Here is a 17,521-nt window from a genome sequence, read left to right on the forward strand (position 1 = left end):
GCCCAGCTAATTTTTTTCTATATATGTTTTTAGCTGTCCAGATCATTTCTTTCTATTTTTAGTAGAGACGGGGTCTCAGTCTTGCTCAGGCTGGTCTCGAACTCCTGACCTCGAGTAAACTTCCCTCTTAAACTGCTTTTGCTGCATTCCATAGGATTTGGTGTGTTGTGTTTCCATTTTCATTTGTCTCAAGATATTTTTTGATTTTCCTTTTGATTTTCTTTGGCCAATTGGTTGTTCAGGAGTATGTTGCTTTATTTCCACATAAATATGTGGTAAATTTTCCAATTTTCCTCTAGTTACTGATTTCTAGTTTCATATCATTGTGGCCAGAAAGGATACTTGACATGGTTTCAGTCTTCTCAAATTTGTTGAGACTTGTTTTGTGGCCTAACATATGATCTATCCTGGAGAATATTCTGTGTGAACTTGAGAATATGTATTCCACTGTAGTTGGATGGAAAGTTCTGTATGTGTCTGTTAGTGCTATAGTGTTGTTCAAACCTGCTGTTTCTGTATTGATTTGCTGCCTAGATTACCTATTCATTTTTAAATTGAGGTATTGGAATCCCCTAATATTGTTGTATGGTTATCTGTTTCTCCTTTCAGTTCAGTTAATGTTTGCTTTATATATTTAGGTGCTCTAATGTTGGGTTCCTGTATATTTACAGCTGTTATATCCTCTTGATGAATTGAACCCTTAATCACTATATAATTATCTTCTTTGTCTCTTGTGATTGTTTTTGACTTAAAGTCTATTCTGATGTAAGCATTGCCACCCCTGCTCTCTTTTGGTTTCTGTTTGCATAGAATATTATTTTCCATCCCTCACTTTTAGTCTATGTTTGCCCTTAAACCTACAGTGACTGTCTTGCGGGCAGCAAATAGTTAGATCTTATCTTTTTTATATACTCTGTCATTCTATATCTGTTGATTAGAGAATTTAATCCCTTTACGTTTAAAGCAATTCCTAACAGATAAGGACTTACTATTTCCATTTGTCCATTGTTTTCATTGTTTTGTAGTCCTTTTGTTCCTTTCCTCTTTTCTTGGTATGCTGAGCTGCTTTTAAAGCAGACTTCTACCATTCCATCTGTTTTGAGCCCCAACTTTACCTTCCCCCAACTTCTAGAGGTTTGTGGACTCTGAATCTCTGAGACTTTCTGGATGTTCTGTGATGAATTCCTTCTCACAATTCCCTACAGGCAGATAAGGAGTCAGCTTTTCAAGGTCTGCTAATCAGTTTCCTCTTGTCTCTCTACCTTCTAGCTTCCAACATTTTGTTGCTTCTACTAACCTGATCATTGTCCTTGTGAGTTTATGTCTTCAAGAAATAAAATACTCTTTATTGTTATATGAGTGAGATTTTGAGAGGCAGCAGAACTACATGTACATGTTTAGAATGGCATCTTGATCCTGAACTCTGAAAGATGTTATAGAAAACTTTCACTGCAAAGGTATCTACAAAAGTTTTTGTTTGTTTGTTTGTTTTTTGCTTTAAGGGGAAACCAACAGCTCTGTGAAAAATGGTATTATCCTAATTTTACTTGCTATTCAAAGTATAGTTCTGGGACCATCACCTGGGTGCTTGTTAGAGATACAGAATCCTGAACCCCCCACAGGCATGTTGAATAAGAATCAGCATTTTAAAAGATTCTTAGGAGATTCCTATGAACATTAAAGTTGAGAAGTGCTAATATGAAACTTTACTTAACATCTACTGTAATTAGAGTAAGTTAACTCTGATGAATTTTAATCTGGGATTTAAAAATCTTAGTACTTTTCCTTACCAGATTATTCTCCAAATTCTAGAGATTGCTGAGAGGAATACACAAGTTTCCGTGAAAATGTACCCTTTCCCCCTTTATAAACCACGTCTATATATTTGAGTCAGCAATAGTTATGAACCAAAAATTCCATTTTATTTACTGCAAGAGATGTCAAACTTGTTATGTTCAGGCTTTTTTAGTTGCCTGTGGTTCTTGAGGTTGGTGATGGGATTTTGTAGATTGGACAGATGGAGTCTTCAGTCACACTTTGAGCTGCCAAAATGAGAAGATTAGCTTCTTCTAGAAGCAAGGGATAGATTGTTTAGTTGTATGCCCAACATCTCACCCAGTGATTAGTTAGTGCTCAGTAAGTGATTGTGGGGTGAATGAATCAAAAATAATAAGATACAATCCCTGCTTTCAAGATATCCACAAACCAACAGAGAAAATAAGAAGTTGGATAATTATCATACAGGGGTGACCAGTTCTAGAAATAGTAAGCACAAAGAAGGGGTATCTAACTCAGCGTTGCTGGCAGAAGAAGGAGCCAAAGAACTAAGCCTCTTGCTGAGCAGAGCTTCACTCTGACTTTAGTATGTATCGGAATCACCTGGAGGACTTGTTAAACCACAGACAGCTGTGTCTCATCCTCAGCCTACCTGAGGTCGGGGAGGCCTAAGAACGTGCATTTCTAACAACTTCCTAGAAGATGCTGGTAATGCTGGTCTTTGAACCACATTTTGAGAACCACTGGTTAATTACAAAGAATTCTCGTGGCTGGACTCTAGCAGCTCACAGGCAGGAGGCAGGGAATGGTAGGTGACACTGAAGGCAGAAGCCTAAGGAATAGGGATTTTATTGTGGAGGTTGTGGGGAGCCATTAGCAGGTTTTATGGAGGAGAGTGATGGATTCCCATTTGCTTTTTGAAAATATCACTTTGGGTGTGGTGTGGGGGATAGATCAGAGACAGGAGCAGGTTGGGGACCAGAAAATGAAATAAGTGGTTTATCATAGCCATCCAGACAAGGGATAATAAAAACTTGGAATAAGGGCAAGAGGAGGAAAGATCCCTAGGACTTGGTGGCCAATTGGAAGTGGGAGGGGAAGAGAGGGAGGAATTATGAGACCTATCAGATTTCTGGCCAGGTGTGCATTGGAATTGTGCTACTCAAGACACAGGAAGCGGAGTGGGTCTGAAGCAGGGTCATGGAAGAGAGTAAAGGAGGTAAATTGAGTGCGAGACATGTTGGATTTGAGATGCCATCAAGCCATCTGGTGGACCTCCCTGTAGACTGTTTTATTCATGGGTCTGGAGGCCAGGAGCAAGGTCTGGGAAGAAATATGGCCCTTCCCTCCGGCCACTTCAATTTGATCTCCCATATTTTGGGTCAGGCATTGTATTTATAAAGAAACAACATTAATATTATATAACCTTTAAGGGCCTTGAGAACACAATACATTTCAAGATGTTTTCTCAAGAAAGCACATGTTCTTCTTTTTTGATTTGGGGGGGGTGGCGAAAGAAAGAGTTGAAGTACTACTGGTCTTCTAACACCAGAAGAGGTTAATAAAGCCACCCTCTGTGTGAGAGGCCAGTCGAATTGGATCTTAGTAAGCTTGAAAGGGGAAAAATCACTTGACTGGTCTGCAGGGCCATATGACGAACAGCTGAGACTAATTAGCTGGATTGTGGGTTTTTATAGCGGTGCCTGATTTTGAAAGTTGATGGAGCGAACTGCTTTTCAAAAGACTCTTTTGAAAACGTTTATAAGTAGGCCATTCTGACTTTAACATTTCTCTTTGTCTTAACATTAGACAAAAAGTAACCTTCTTGAAGAGGACATGTGATTGGAAGTTGTCAATTGTGGAAGTGTTGGCAACTCTAGTCTCTAAAGTTATAGAAAAACTGGACAAACGGTTCGCTGCCCTGACAAGGTATGGTTTTGCATTTATCTTTTTTTCCCTTGCAGTGGTTTTGAGCTCTGCCATGCCAATTTTCAAAATGCTTAAATCATGTGCAATTTAACATAAATACCATTGCACATATTATTATTTTTAACCAAAGACTTCACAATGTCTGCCGAATTTCTTGGGATGAGTTTGAAAAGTGCATTTTCAACGACCAGGGAGTGAATATGAATACCGACTACATTCTTCCTGTCTTTTCTGTACTCTAATACAGTAACATAAATTTTTATTCTTAGATAATAAGAAACTGAATTACTTTAAGAGTCTTGCTTATCCTCTGAGGATTTTATTGACAAAAATTCAAGCTTATTGGGATCTTGTTTTTAATATTAATAGCTTTAATGGAGGAATGTGCGTGTTTTAGTATAAGGCATATTTCTTCTATGAATTAAATCTGCCTTGAAATGATTAGTTTTGTTAGGTCTGATAAGGGTATTGCGGCTGTGTGCGTAAAGGTCCGTATATTTTAGGGGGGAACAGTGAAGTGTGCAGGAGTGAAAGGTCTGGGTGATGAGTGTGCTGGGAGGTTTCATGACACAATTCTCTACTTTTGGATATTGTATTAGTTTACGAGGGCTGCTGTAATGAAGTACCATAAACCGGGTGGCTTCAAGCCTGGATGACTTCAACAACAGAAATTTACTGTCTCACAGTTCTGGAGCCCAGAAGTCCGATCAAACTGTTAGCAGAGTAGGTTCCTTCTGAGGACTGTGAGAGAGGATCTGTTCCAGGCCCCTCTCCTTGGCTTGTAGATGCCTGTCTTTTCCCCGCATCCCTCATGACATATTCCCTCTGTTCAGGTCTGTGTCCAACTTTCCTCTTCTTTTCTGGACATCAGTCATATTGGATTAGGGCCCACCCTAGTGACCTCTTTTTAACTTGATTACCTCTAAAAGGTCCTATCTCCAAAAAAAATTACATTTTGAGGTACTGAGAGTTAGGACTTCAATATGTGGATTTTGGAGGAACACAATTCAACCCACAACAAATGTGTTTTGCAAAATTTCATAGTATTAGCTGGGCATAGTGGCATTTGCCTGTAATCCCAGCACTTTGGGACACCCAGGTGGGAGGATCACTTTAGGCCAGGAGTTTGAGACCAGCCTGGGCAACATGGTGAGACCTCCATCTCTATAAAAAATAAAGAAAAATCAGCTGGGTGTGGTGGTGTGTGCTGCAGTCCCAGCTACTTGGGAGGCTGAGGCAGGAGGATCACTTGAGCCCAGGAGCTGGAGGCTACAGTGAGCTATGATTGTGCCACTGCACTCCAGCCTGGGCCACAGAGTGAGACCCCATCTCTAAAAAAAATTAATATCATATTTTAAAGATTGGTCCCCAAATGCATACAATAAACATTTAAACCAAGCGCCTGGACTGTGGTGGATACTCAGTGTGTGAAGATGAATAAGACATAGTCCATGCTCACTAACTCATGGTTTATTGAAATGAATGGCTCTAACTTTGTGAGTGTGCATGTGTTTACTTATGGCTTCCATTGAGTTGTAGCCACTTTCATAGTCTCGTGTCCCTGGAGGCACAGTCAGGCTCCTGGCACAGGGACAGTCTGATATTTTATGAGAGGCAACTGGAAGGGCTCCCTTGCCCTAAGTATCCTCAACTACAGGTTAAGAGAGTAGAACAATTCTTAATGTTCATCTCCAGCTGTCTCATTTTACAGGTGAAGGCTTAGAAGTGATAAACTCATTCGGCTAATTTGTGTCACAGACAAGGTATCCTGTGGGGTGTCCCGACTTCCCCTGCAGGGTGCTAACCAGGAAATACAACCTTTTGTTTTCTTTGCCACAAGCTCATGCTTTTCACCTGGGAGTGAACCCAGAGCCCCATTATTAGAAGTCATTGTGGGAAAGAGCCTTGATTACAAATTGACATTCTCTGTCATGATTCTTAGATTATAAATATGGGGGAAAAAAACATGTTTCGGGAGGAGTGTTTATTCATGAGGGCATCTTGTCCATAGAATGACGTTGGGTTGAATACATCCCAAAGGGGTTTACCCCTGGTCACGGTTGCTTTCTCTGTCTCTCACCACTCTGTCCCTATCCTTCCAGACAGTGTTCAATGACCCTGCAGCCATTAGAATACAAACAACATTTTTCTTCTTTCTTGCTGCTTCTGCTGCCCACAAGACAGGAACTGTGGCAGAAATGGAGTGGGTTGATGAAACCCTGTTGCCCAGCAGGATGGCACCATGGCAACAGGGCTGTGCACGTTTGTGGCCAGGGCAGGCTGCCTCTCTCTGCCGCTGTTTCAGCTCCCGCCCTCTCCAGACCTTCCGTACCTGAGTGTTCAGAAAGGAAATGGTCACCTCCCCCGCATTTCTGTTTTTCCTTCTTAGGATTAAAGCTTCCTGAGAGATCGGGCCGTCTTTTGCTATTATTCTCTTCTTCCTCCCTCTGAACTTGGTGGATTTAGAACCAGAGCTCAGGATATAGCATAGGTTGATAGCTGATGAGTCATGATGAAGCCCATTAAAAACAAAAGCTGATTATCACAGGAGCGATTATTTATTTGCCCTGTCTTTGCAAGAGGATGTTTTTTTTCCCTACGCTCCTGGTGTGGCTGCAGCGTGGCTGGGGCCCTGCCCTCTTGGCAGAGCAGAGGTCACCTGGCATGGGGGCGGAGGGAGCGAGAGGAAGTGGGTGATGGATGAGGCCGGGTGCTGCTGGAGAGATGAGCTCGCATTGCTCATCTGGAGGCAGGAGCAGCTTTGCTCAAACACAGATATAAATCATCCCTCCAAGAGCATCAATTTTTTTGTTGTTTTTTCTTATCTTCCCCATTTCATACTCTATCAGGTTTTCCTTCTCAATGACACAATCTGAGCAGGGATCCTTCAGCTGTCCTTTAGCTAGATTCATCACCCAACAAAGGAGAAAATCCAGATTGCTTTACATGCAGCTCTGTGCTGGGGTAACCAACCCAGCCTGTGGGTTATCGCTGCTCGAAAAATCCCCTTCCTGGTGTCCTTGGCTCTCTCTTGCGGCCCCTTGTGTTCTGGTGCTTTCCTTACTTTAAATGCCCATCTCGTCTCTCCTATGGCTTCTGTGTTGGTGACTGTAAAATTCATAGCCTTCTTTTGAGCTCTAGTGTTGTTTTCCAAGTGCCAGTTAAACACAACTTTTTGGATGTCCCTCAGACATTAGGGATATTTAATTGGTGGTGTCCCATACAGTGTAACATAGTAGTTGAGAATGCGCCTGAGTTCAGATCTTGGTTCTGCCAATTCTGGCTACGTGACCTTGGGCAAGTTTCTTATCCTTTTTGTGCTTTGGTTTTTTCATCTGTAGATTAGGAACCTTATAGGGTTGTTGTGGAGACTAAATGAGTTAACATTTTAAAGGATTTAAAGAAGTTCTCATTAAGTATTAATTACAATAATCATCTTCTCAAACCATCTTTTCCTCTCTCAGTTAATGATAATACCATCCACTCACCAAACAAAAAGTTTTGATTATCTTTAACTTCTATACTAGTCAGTTAAGAAGTTATATTGGCCGAGTGGGGTGGCTCAAGCCTGTAATCCCATGATGCAAGAGGCTGAGGTGGGAGAATGGCATGAGGCCAGGAGTTTGAGGCTGCAGTGAGCACCACTGCACTAAAAAAGTTACATAGATTTCTATCTCCTAAATATATCTTGAATTAATCCAGTTACTCCCTTCCTCTTCATTCCTACTGTCACTGACACAGTTCAAACCCTCACCGTCTCTCTCTCTATACATTTAGCCACTTTGGACTGCTAAAACAAACTACCATAGAATGAATGGCTTATGAACAACAGGAATTTATTTCTTACAGTTTTAGCGGCTGTGAGTCTGAGATCAGGTGCCAGCAGGGTTGGGTTCTGGCGAGGACTTTCTTGCAGGTGCAGACTCCTGACTTCTTATTGTATATTCACGGGGCAGGAAGATAGCTCTCTGGCCTCTTCCTGTAAGGGCAGTAATCCCATGCATGCGGGCTCTACCCTCATAACCTCATTACCTCCCGAAGGCCCACTTCCTTATGCCATCACGTTGGGGGTTAGATCTCAGCATATGAATTTGGGGGAGACAAACATTCAGTCCATAACACCATAGCCTCCGGATGCTCCGTATATTCCCAGTCTCCACGTGGCTGCTGCAGAAATCTGTCCAAGACACACATCTCATGTTCCTCTCCTGCATAAGAGGCACGTGGTAGCTTTCCATTGTCCACAGGATGACACCCAAACTTTTTAGTGCCATCTAGGAGTCCTTTCAGGCCTAGGTCCCAAACATGTTCCCGTCTTTTCAGCCTCTGTCCTGGGTACACCCTCTCTTGAGTCCCTGTCCCCTGTCAGCCACATCCGCCTGCTGAGGTCCCCTCAGTGCATCATGAGCAGCTTTTCGTCTCTCATTCCCCTGCAAGTGCATGTGCCCCTCATCAGTGAGCCCAGTATGTGCGCCCTTCTGGATGGCTTTAAACCTGCTCTATTTTTTTGTATTTTGAATATCAGACTTCCCATATCAAATCCCATAAAAATGTTATACCTTTTGGATTGGTGTCAATAACTATTTTGTTTATAACATCTGTTGTCTTTAAAGGATTTTGCTTATGTGGCTGACATAGGAGGTAAAGTTCATCCGCACATTATCCTGTGCACTGTGTAGTTTTTGTCCACTCACATGTGTCACTTGTCCCTCTATGTGCCTGCACACTCACGTTCTGATTTTAGTCTTTGGCTCAAAAGCCCCTCGTGAAGTTTTTCTGATTTCCTTACTGGGCATAGTGGGCTCCTCCTCCTCCCTCTGGCCCTATCTCCTGCTTCCCGGGCATTTTGTACATACTTCTATTACAGCTCTTGTTTCACTGCATTTTTACTGTTCGTTTCCATGTAGAGCTCACCTATTAGGCTGTTGTTCTTCTAGAACCATGTTCTTGGTGCTTAATGTAGTGACGAGTGCATGACACATCCTCAGTGCTTGTTTCTTAGATGTTTAACTGATGTGCTCATGAGCTGTTGCCTGAATTTCAATCACTCAGACCAGGCTCTTTCCCTCCTCAGTGGCTTCTAGCTTCGCTGGTATATCTTTGGGTTGGTGGCAGAGGCCAATCCATGTATCAACTTCATTTAAAATTATTATTGTTTTTGAGACAGGGTCTCACTATGTTGCCCAGGCTGGCCTCGAACTCTTGGAATCTAGTGATCCTCCTGCCTTGGCCTCCTGAGTTGCTGGGACTGTAGGTGCACATCACCATGCCTGGGTTTCATTTAAAATTATTAACACCTTTTGGATTGGTATATGTATGCTGTTCTGCCTTTAACTCCTATTATATTTGAAGAACACTTAATATATATATTTCTTGGGAAATACTCTCATATGTGTCATGAACAGTATAGCCCTTTTTCATATTATCTTATGCTTTATAATTTTGGTAATTTCACATTTGTCATTTTAGCCAAGTTTGTTTTTCTCTAAAGAAAACTTAAAAGTTCATTAAAAAACATATTCCCTTCTAGACTAGCTTCTAGAGGTTTGAAAATTGTTTAAAAACTAAAAATAATTGAGGGTTTGTAGAAATCACAAAATGAAATTTTTTTTTTTTTTTTTTTTTGAGACAGTGTCTCACTCTGTTGCCCGGGCTAGAGTGAGTGCCATGGCATCAGCCTAGCTCACAGCAACCTCAAACTCCTGGGCTCAAGCGATCCTCCTGCCTCAGCCTCCCGAGTAGCTGGGACTACAGGCATGTGCCATGCCTGGCTAATTTTTTCTATATATATTTTAGTTGGCCAGATAATTTCTTTCTATTTTTTTAGTAGAGACAGGGTCTCGCTCTTGCTCAGGCTGGTCTCGAACTCCTGAGCTCAAACAATCCACCCGCCTCGGCCTCCCAGAGTGCTAGGATTATAGGCGTGAGCCACCGCGCCCGGCCTACAAAATGAAATTTTAATGGCATTAGAAAATTTAATTATTGTAGTTGTGATACTGTCTTAAGTCAGGTGTGGATTAAATGTATTTTCTTGTGATGTTTAATTTCTCTTTTGTAAGATTAAAGACTAGAATTTTGTTATAGATTTGTTTGCTAATTTCTATTTCTTTTGTGTAAGTGATCCTTTTCACTTTTAGATCATGCTTACTCTAACATCTTTGTTCAAATAAATGCATTTCATGGAGTTAAATGAAATATAGACTTTAGGATAATTGCATCTAGGCTAAATGAAAAAACTCAATAAAGTTTTTTTTTTTTTTTTTTTTTTAAAGTGAATTGAGTCCTTAATTATTAGGCGGAGTTCAGAAATTTGACTTCAATTTCTTTAATTTGAAAATTAAGATGTGGTTTTGAGACAGGGGCTGGCCTGTTTAACAGATAGTGTTGAATTACAGAATACATAAGCATCATTCCTTATCTCTCAGAGATGCTTGCCATTTTTGAAATACGTTACCCTGTTTTTTAGGTGTTATAATGGGGGAGCTCAAACCCTAAAGTCGAATAGAGTGCTGTACTGAAAAAACAAAAGATAGCTAATGAATTTTTCGTATTTCTCTAGAGGATGAAACACCTTTTCAGTTGGAAACATTCTGTAATAAATCTGCCTATAAGTGACTGCATCTCTAGTAACTTTTTTTCTAGCCCAAGACAAGAGCAACTTATGTAAATATAATGTGGTACATTTGAAGATTGGTTTTGGGTAAGATCATCTCAAGTGCTTGGTACTTATTAGGTATTTCATTTTTTAGCCATTCCAGTATTTATTAATTACTCTGAGAACGACCTCCTTTCCCTCTTGCCCACTTGCCCTCCCCTTGGAGAGTGCACAAGGAGGGAAGAGAATAACTTTGAAAGAAAAATCCTGGGTACAAAGTATGAATCAAGAACAGAAGCCAGGAAAGTGAGAGAAGAAACTAGAAGGAGGAAAGATAAATATCAAAGGCAGAATAAATAAAAAGATGGCAAATTAACAGATTAAAAAATAAAAATCACATAATCTCAGTACATGCAGGAAAAAAATATAATAAAGTTGACATCTACTCGTAATACTCAGAAAACTAGGAATATATGAACTTCCTTAACATGATAAAAATATTTACCTAAAATCTATAGCAAATGTTCTTCTTGGTGAAATGTTACATAATCAAGACAAGACTGCCTGTATCACCATGTCCATTCACTATTTTTTTTGGAGATTCTTACTGGCACAGTAAGACAAGAAATAGAAATAAAAAGTGTAAAGATTACAAAGGAAGGAACAAAATTTAATTATTATTATATTTTTAAAATAAAAAAAAATATTTGAGATAGAGTCTCTCTCTGTTGCCTGGGCTACAGTGCCGTGGCGTCAGCCTAGCTCGCAGTGACCTCAAACTCCTGGGCTCAAGCGATCCTCCTGTCTCAGCCTCCCGAGTAGCTGGGACTACAGGCATGTGCCACCACGCCCAGCTAATTTTTCTATATATATATTTTTAGCTGTCCCTATAATTTCTTTCTACTTTTAGTAGAGACGAGATCTTGCTCTTCCTCAGGCTGGATAATTATTTTTACCTTATATGTTTAACAAATTGTTAGAATTAATGTGGCTAAGTAACAAATGGCAGAAATATATTTAAAAGATATTACAGTAGTGACAAAAATATAAAGTACTAGTTAATAAACTGAAAGAAGTACAAGGTCTTTATGAAGAGTATTTATTGAAAACTTTAAAAAATTCATTTCTTCATATAAACTATTTTTTAGAGCAGTTTTAGGTTCACAGTAATATGGAGGAGAAAGTGCAGAGTTCCTGTATATTTCCCTCCCCCCAACATGCAAGCCTCCCCCCCAGTCAACATCCCATACCGGAGTGGCACATTTATTACAATCAGCGAACCTACATTGTCACATCATTATCACCCAAAGTCCATAGTATACATTAGCATTCACTCTTGGTGTTATATATTCTATAGGTTTGGACAAATGTAAAATGACATCTATCCAGTATTATATTAATACTATTATACAGAATAGTTTCACTGCCCTAAAAATCCTTGCTCTGTTTATTCATCTCTTCTACTCCCCAACCCCTGATAACCACTGATGTTTTTACTATCTTCATAGTTTTTCCTTTTCCAGAATGTCTGTGACATAACTGGAATTGTACCGTATGTAGTCTTCTCAGATTGATTTCTTTCACTTAGTAATATGCATTTAAGGTTCCTCCATGGAACCTTTTTATGGCTTGATAACTTATTTCTTTTTAGCTCTGAATAATATTTCATTGTCTGAATTTACCACATTTTATTTAGTCATTCACCTACTGGAGAACATCTTGTTGCTTCCAGGTTTTGGCAATTGTGAATAAGACTACTACAAGTATCTGTGTGCTGGTTTTTGTGTGGACATAAGTTCTCCCCTTATTTGGGCAAATACCAGGGAATGCAATTGCTGGATTGTATGGTAAGAGTAAGTTTCGTTTTGTGAGCAACTGCTAAGCTGTCTTCCAAGGTAGCTGAACCATTTTGCATTCCCACCAGCAATGAATGAATGTTCTTGTTGTTATCCACATCCTCACCAGCATTTGGTGTTGTCAGTGTTTTGAATTTTGGTCATTCTAATAGGTATAGTGATACCTCGTTTTAATTTGCAATTTTCTAATGGCAAGATACTAAGTATCTTCTCATATACTTATTTACCATCTGCATGTCTTCTTTTGTAAAGTTTTAAAACGTTTTAAAGGCATTAAAGAATATATAAATTGAGAAATATACATGTACATGGATAAATAGATTAAATATCATGAACAGGTCAATCTTCTCAGTTTGATTTATAGATTTAATGAAGTCCCATCAAATCCCCATATGGCTTTTGGGGAACTTACATGGAAGTGTGAAGGGTCAAGAATGTCCATAGTAAGTTGGGGCACCAGTCCTACCAGCTATGATGATGTATTATAAGGCCTTAGTGATTAAGGCTTTGTGGCATTGGCCCAGAGGTGGCCAAAATGACCAGTGGAGCAGAATAGAAAGTCCTGAAACAGCTCTGTCCATACATGGCACATCACTGGGGGAAGGATAATTTTATTCAGTAAATGGTACTATGATAATTGGATATCTTTAAGGGAAAAATAATGAAATCAGATCCCTATGTATACCTTAAATTCCCAGTGTATTAAAGACTTCAATATGAAAGGAAGTACCTTTTGGAAAATAATATAGAATATCTTTATCACTTTAGATAAAGAAGGACTTCTCTATAATGATATAAAGAGAACTAACTATAAAAAAATTAGTAAATTTGAATAAGAGCCATTAAAAAAGTAAAAAGACAAACCACAAACAGGAAGAATGTATTTGCAACATATGTAGCTGATAAATAGTATATGAATATATGAAGAACAGCACATCCGTAAGAAAAAGACAACTGAATAGAAAAATAGGAAAAAGATACAAATGTGCTTTTTTGTAAGAGGAAACTGAATGGCCAAAAAATTTTTAAGGCCGGGCGCGGTGGCTCACGCCTGTAATCCTAGCACTCTGGGAGGCCGAGGCGGATGGATCGCTCAAGGTCAGGAGTTCGAGACCAGCCTGAGCAAGAGCGAGACCTCGTCTCTACTAAAAATAGAAATTATATGGACAGCTAAAATATATATAGAAAAAAATTAGCCGGGCATGGTGGCGCATGCCTGTAGTCCCAGCTACTCGGGAGGCTGAGGCAGTAGGATCGCTTAAGCCCAGGAGTTTGAGGTTGCTGTGAGCTAGGCTGACGCCACGGCACTCTAGCCCAGGCAACAAAGTGAGACTCTGTCTCAAAAAAAAAAAAAAAATTTTTAAAAAGTTCAACGCCATTAGTAATCAGAGAAATGCTAATTTAGATCACAATGTGTTACCATTTTAAGAAGTCTGAACAACAAACACCAAAGATTGGTTAAGATGTGAAGTTAGTGGGAGGCCAAGACAAGAGGATTGCTTGAGGTTGGGAGTTCAAGACAAGCCTGAGCAAGAGCGAGATCACATCTCTACAAAAAAATTACCCAGGCATGGTGGCATGACCTTGTAGTCCCAGCTACTTGGAAGGCTGAGGCAGGAGGATGGCTTGAGCCCAGGAGTTTGAGGTTGCTGTGAGTTATGATGATGCCACTGCACTCTACCTGGGGTGACACAGTGAGACTCCATCTCAAAAAAAAAAAAAAAAAAGAAAAAAAAAAAAAGGTTGTGAGGTTAAGAGTGTAAAAGTGTAAAACAATTTGGCATTATCTTGTATCACGGAGCATGCACATACCTGCAGCCCGGATAGATCACTCTTTGACATCTACCCTAGAGCAAAGCTTCCCCTGCTGTGTGCTGAACTGGTTCCAATATGTTGAGATATTGAACCCCTCTTCCCTTGGGGTAGCTGGGCAGGGGCTGGCCTTTCTGGAGCCCTCATACCTGTTGCCTTTGATCATGAGCATTTCCGTAAGTAGGTCATATAAATATCACAAAAAAGGTTGGAAAGCAATTTCCTGGAGAAACTCTTGCTGGTGTTCATCAGGAGACATGTATGTACATATGTTTAGTAGTATTGTTTTAAGTGAGAACAAAAGCATAGCAGACGTGGTATAGTTAAATTCTCTTCTGAAAACCCACAGACATTAAGTAATTAGAGAAGGGTTTTAACATATCATTTATTAGTACCAGTGGTAAAAGTGGTAATTGTTTCCAGGAGACTGAGAGAGGCAAGGAAGGAGTAGGAGAATAATGATATTACTCTGGGCCAGTGTGTGTTTTCATTGACATGTCGTCAGATGAGTAGTGTATGATGATGATGGTGGGTAAGACCTAAGTTTTGAATCTGAAGGCTCCCAGGGAGAAAATGCTGTGCAGGCGAAGGGACATTCAGCTGTCTTCCCTGACATTTCCCTAAAGCACCTTACAGCAGAGCAATGATGTCTGGAGATAAAGTTTCATTAGAACGGCAGGGGCTGCCCATCATGTCCTGTGTAATTTAGTTTGGCTGAGAGCACCCTGCTGTGGTCTTTGGTCATGTTCATGCTGAGCTAACAGAGTGTTCCGTCTTCTGTGGTTTGTATGTTCACAGCCTTCTTTTCAGACCTTTCACTGTTGGCCACTCTGCCTCTGTTCCGAAGACAGAGGTAAATGTGGGCCGCAGGGAATGGGGATGATTTTCACGCATTTCTCTCTGGCATGGCTTTGGTGATCCCTAATGCTGCCCCAATCCAATCTCCTTACCTTTCACCTGCAAAAGTCTAACATCCACCTGCAGACATCTTATGGCCACTCCAGCTCTCTCCCCTCTCCCACTTCAAATGTCCTGTTTCTGTCAGCAACACCATTTTGTTCCCCTGGCCACCTAGGGTGCATTCTTTGGAGTTTCCTTTGTTGCGTCCTTTTCCACTCAATGTGGCACTGTGTCCTTTGTTAAAATTAATGTCTCCTGAATCCCCTCCTTCTCATTCCCACTGTGGCTGCCCTCATCTAGGCTCTCATTTTCAGGGAGTTAGAGGTGATTCAAGGGACAGCCGTCACCATGACCCCACTTATATTTCTCATGGCTAAGCTCTGAACTTTGAACCTATAGAGCATAGAATGTTGATGGTGGGAAGTGACCATTGAGTTCAAACCTCTTATTTTGTATTTGAGAAAATAAGGCCTGCAGAGGGTTGGTGACCCATGCTGGATCCACATAGCTGGTGGCAGAGGAACTAGAACCCCACACACCAAAGGGTTAGTCGTCTGGCTGTCTTCAACTTGCCACGTTAACTCACAAGCATCCCTTTGCGTTTACAGCCAGTGTGGTAGTTATTAGTGTATTTGTCTTATCTCTATATGACTTAGAAATCTTGAGAGGATTATATTTTATTTATATTTGTATCCTTTGAAGTGATTAGCGAGGCTCCTCAATCCTAGTTCAACTGGGCTAGGTGCAGTGGTTCACACCTATAATCCCAGCTTTGGGAGGCCGAGGTGGGAGAATCACTTGAGACCAGGAGTTTGAGACCAGTCTGGGCAACATAGCAAGACCCTGTCTCTACAAAAAGAAAAATACTTGTTCAATTGCAGTCAAAACATGCCCTTGTACCAAACATGCTGTTTTTCATATTCCTCACCACTGAGCTAAATGCTGCCTGGCTTGAAGGTGCTCAGCTCAGGTCCTAGCTCTTGCTTGAAGCCTTGGTCACATTGGTCTCCCTTTTGGACCCTTTCTGACCTCCTAGGGGGTCTACTTGTATTATAAAATAACCATCTTACATGTACCCAGTAGTTTACAGGGTTTTTTTTTTTTTATTTCAGTAGATTTAGGGGGTCTAAATTGAATTCCATTAGATTTATAAATTGTTAGTGGTAAAGTCTGGGCTTTCAGTGTACCCATCACCCAGATAGTGTACATTATACCAAACAGGTAATTTTTAATCTCTCATCCCCTCCTAGCCTCCCGCTTTTTAAGTCTCCAGTGTCCATCACACCACTCTGTGTATCATGCATAGCCAGCCATAGCTTAGCTCCCTCTTATAAGTGAAAACATGTGGCCTTTATTTTTCTGTTCCTGAGTTATTTCATGTAAGGTAATGGGCCTCCAGTCCCATTCATGTTGCTGCAAAAGACATGATTTCACTCTTGCTTATGGCTGAGTAGTACTCTACAGTCTATATGTACCACATTTTCTTTATTCACTCATTGGTTGATGGGCACTTAGGTTGATACCATATCTTTGCAATTGTGTATTGTCCTGTGACAAACGTATTAGTGCAGATATCTTTTTGATGCAATGATTTCTTTTCCTTTGAGTAGATACCCAGTAGTGGGATTGTAGGATCAAATGGTAGGTCCCAGCTCTTGCTTGAAGCCATGCTGTTCTTTGAGAAATCTCCATACTGATTTCCATAGAGGTTGTACTAATTTACATTCCCACAAATAGTGTATAAACGTTCCATTTTCACCATACCCACACAGACATCTATTGTTTTTTTTACTTTTTTAGTAATGACCATTCTAATTAGAATAAGATGATATCTCAGTTTATAGTTTATAAAATGTATTCATATGCTATATCCTTTAATCCTCCTAATAATCTTGCTGGATAAATATTACCATATTGAGGAAACAGTCTGGGAGAGGCTATATGACTCCTCTGGGTCACTCAGCTAGGAAGAAAGTAGCAGAGTTCAGGTCTTCTGACTTCAAGCCTATTTCCCTTTTGATATCCTGTGCTGGCTGGTCTATAGGGTATAGCAGACATTTTGCTCCCTGATGTTTATTTGTTCTTTGTTATAAATGAGTTCATCGCTTTTGCCTCACCCTGATTATAAACTTCTTGAGCGGAATGGCTGGATCGTGTTTCTTTCATGCCATCCATAGTTGCTACCACAGTACCGGACATGTGGTAGTTGCTAATCAAATACTGCGGAGTTGATGCAAATATAGTTTAATTTACCAAAAATGTGCAGCTATCACTGGAGTCTCAAGACACTTTTTGAGTTATTTCTGAATGAAATCAGCAGGGAACAGAGGGAACCAGAGGAAGGAAGGGGCTGTTAGAGAAAGCCAGATGGTAGACACAATTAGCATTTGAGTGACAGCTGGCCAGTTGTCAGTCCAGTGGTGAGGGATAGTGGAGAAGCAACATACAAGAAGACAGGCGTCAGGAAATGTGCAACTTTACTGGAGAGATGAGACGTTCTCATGAGGATGGGAGTGGGGTACTTAGAAGTGTCATATGACCTGTACGCATTAACCAAGGTAAAACATTCATACCTCTTGAGACACATTGATTAAGGAAATACCCAGAGTAGGATGGGTTTATGGGGACAAGCTTCCAGGTGAGGGTGGCGTAG

General features: G+C 40.5%; 1 protein-coding gene across 1 annotated transcript in view; it reads left to right on the top strand.

The window, feature by feature from the left end:
* The window catches only part of RAB27A (RAB27A, member RAS oncogene family), a 74,485-nt gene that overhangs the window by 14,510 nt on the left and 42,454 nt on the right, over positions 1 to 17,521 (top strand). Inside the window, exon 2 of the mRNA XM_069459604.1 lies at positions 3,586 to 3,705. The gene's annotated coding sequence lies outside the window, so the exon portion shown is untranslated. The remainder of the gene's footprint in view (positions 1 to 3,585; positions 3,706 to 17,521) is intronic.

The sequence above is a fragment of the Eulemur rufifrons genome, chromosome 2, assembly GCF_041146395.1.
Source record: "Eulemur rufifrons isolate Redbay chromosome 2, OSU_ERuf_1, whole genome shotgun sequence".
Classification (NCBI taxonomy): Eukaryota; Metazoa; Chordata; class Mammalia; order Primates; family Lemuridae; genus Eulemur; species Eulemur rufifrons.